The sequence below is a fragment of the Pongo pygmaeus genome, chromosome 17 (assembly GCF_028885625.2).
Source record: "Pongo pygmaeus isolate AG05252 chromosome 17, NHGRI_mPonPyg2-v2.0_pri, whole genome shotgun sequence".
In the NCBI taxonomy this organism is placed as follows: Eukaryota; Metazoa; Chordata; class Mammalia; order Primates; family Hominidae; genus Pongo; species Pongo pygmaeus.
Genome location: NC_072390.2, coordinates 9,320,001 through 9,322,816, shown reverse-complemented (window position 1 = coordinate 9,322,816; position 2,816 = coordinate 9,320,001).

Sequence of the window (2,816 nt, the reverse complement as noted above, 5' to 3'; positions counted from 1 at the left end):
CCTGCAATAATAATAATCATAGAAGTTTAAAAAGCGATCACGTGTGCCCAGAGCGTGGACAACAAAGCGAGAGCACACCCGTACTAAAAAGAAGACGATTGACAGACAGACAGGCAAGCAGGCAGGCAGGCAGGCAGGCAGGGAACTATAGAATGAGCCAGGTGCAGCGTCTCACGCCTGTCACAGCAGCAGCGCGGGCGGCCGAGGCAGGCAGGCGGATCGCTCGAGAACAGGAGTCCGAGACCAGCCCGGGCCACACGACAGAACCCCAGACCCCATCTCACTCACATCCACACATACACAGATACCTGCCTCCCTACCTACGGAAAACGTGAGACATGAGAAAGAACATAAAAGTCACCCGGTGTGGTGGTGCACACCCGTAGTCCCAGGGAACGGGGACGGGAGGGATGAGACGCGGGACGGCCAGTCGGTCGGACGGTCGGTCGAAATCGTCAAGGCTGGGGTGATCCCGGGCGACAGAGGCAGAGGAAGACCCCGCCGGGAAGGCAGGGAAGGAAGGAAACCAATGAAACAAGCAAGCAAACGATGAACATGACAATGACCTAGAATAACCCATGAGAATAAAGAAGCAAATAAGAGGGTACGAATAAAGCTAAAAGGTAAGGTAATGAAGATGACAATCCACCGTTTTCTCTCCAGCCCAGCCCAGCCCAGGTGGAGTGGAGGCGCGCGATCACAGCCCACGTTCGCCTCTGCCTCCCGGGCTTAAGAGATCCCTGTAGTCCCATCCCAGCTACTTGGGAGCCTGAGGTCACCAGAGCCCAGAGTGAGAAGATCAGGCAGGCCCCAAAAGAAAAGAAAATAAATACACGAACATTGTTAATCCATAATAAACGAAGGATATACATATACAGGTATATGTAAATGACATGGGTTTTTACGTCATACACGTTCATCCATTAAAATTAACATCTATCCTATACACATGTATGAATGATGGAAATGTCTAGTTTTATCACTAGATATTTTCGTCGGTGTAGGTACGTGTCCGTGTGTCCATATCTACGTATCTATCTATCTAGATACATATATGTATGCTCACACACAGCAGCGTGCAGAAAAGAAGATTGAAAACAAGAAGGAATCGGCCGGGCGCGGTGGCCGACACCCGTACTCCCGGCACGCTTTGGGAGGCCGAGGCGGGGGAGGGGGAGGGGTGGGGGTAATCGCTAAGTCAGGAGTTCGAGACCAGCCCGGCCAATATGGTGAAATTCCGTCTTCGCTCAAAATACAAAAACTGCTGTTCGCTTGAGAGCCCTGGAGGCAGCGGCGGCGCCGAGCCGAGGAGGCACCACCGCGCTCCAGCTCCAGCCTGGGCGACAGAGCGAGATTCCGTCTCCAGAAAGAAGGAAGAAGGAAAGAATGGGGGCGGCGGGGGAAACACACACACACACACACACACACACACACACACACACACACACACGACCAAAAAAAAACAAGAGGGAGTATTACTGGCCGACGGCAACAGCGACTCCCTCCCTCTTAAAAGTCCCGCGGACGCAAACTCCAAATGGGGCAGAGAAAAATGTAGGAGAGGGAGTTCCGCGTGGTCCCAGCTCCACCGAAGGCCGAGGCCGGTGAAGGGCACCCGCGCGTGAACGGGGATCGGCGCCCTCGCAGCGATCCACCGCAGCCCGCGGAGGGAACGGCCAGAGGCCGGCCTGCCGGTCGACCCGGGACACGGCGGGCCGCCTGCCGAGTCCGGGGCTCGCGGGCGGCCGCCGATCGACCCCGGAGGTCCGAAACAGGAGCGGCCGCCAGCCGAGGTCGCCCGTGTGTGGGGACGCCCCGGGCCTCGCCGCCGCCCGCTTCCCGCCACCCTCGGAGGAAAGACGGGGAAGGACGCGCGAGGGCCGGGACCCCGGGTGGGCGACCCCCTGGCCCGGGCGGCCACCCCCGGGACGGGGGCCGGCGGGCCACGGACCCGGCTCGGCGCGGCCGCCTCCGCGGCTCCCAACCACGCTCCCCGAGCTCCATCCCAGCCCGGAGCGGATGAGCCGCCCCGGCGGGGAACAGGGAGAAGGCGGGAGCCGAAGAAGCGGGGCGCGCCGACCGGGGACGCGCGCCCGCCCCCCCACAGCCCCGCCCCGCCCCGCCCGTGGTCGGCGGGGAGGGAGGAAGATAAACGGACGGACGGACGGCGCCGGACGCGCACGCCCCGCCGGGCCCCGAGACCAGGCAGGCCCAAAAAGAAAAGAAAATAAACGAAAATCGTTAATAAATAATAAACAAACGAAAGAAGGAAGGAAGGAAGGAAGGAAGGAAGGAAGGAAGGAAATACATATACAGGTATATGTAAATGAAATGGGATTTTATGTCATACATGTTCATACATGAACATCTATAATATAAGCATGTCTTAATTATGGAAATATATAGTTTTATCAGTAGATATTTTTGTCGGTGTATGTATATATGTATGTATGTACATATCTGTCTCTATCTACATCTATAGGCATAGATATATCTCTCTCTCTCTATAGATATATCTTATACCTATAGACACATATACGTATGTTCACACACCGCAGCGTGCAGAAAAGATTGAAAAAAAGAAGGAATCGGCCAGGCGCGGTGGCTGAGGCCCGTACTCCCGGCACGGTTTGGGAGGCCAAGGCGGTGGGGGGGGGGGTGTGGATCGCTAGGTCAGGAGTTCGAGACCAGCCAGGCCAATATGGTGAAATTCCGTCTTTGCTCAAAATACAAAAACTGCTGTTCGCTTGAGCCCTGGAGGCAGCGGCAGCGGCGAGCGGAGGAAGCACCACCGCCCTCCGGGTCCGGGTCCGGGT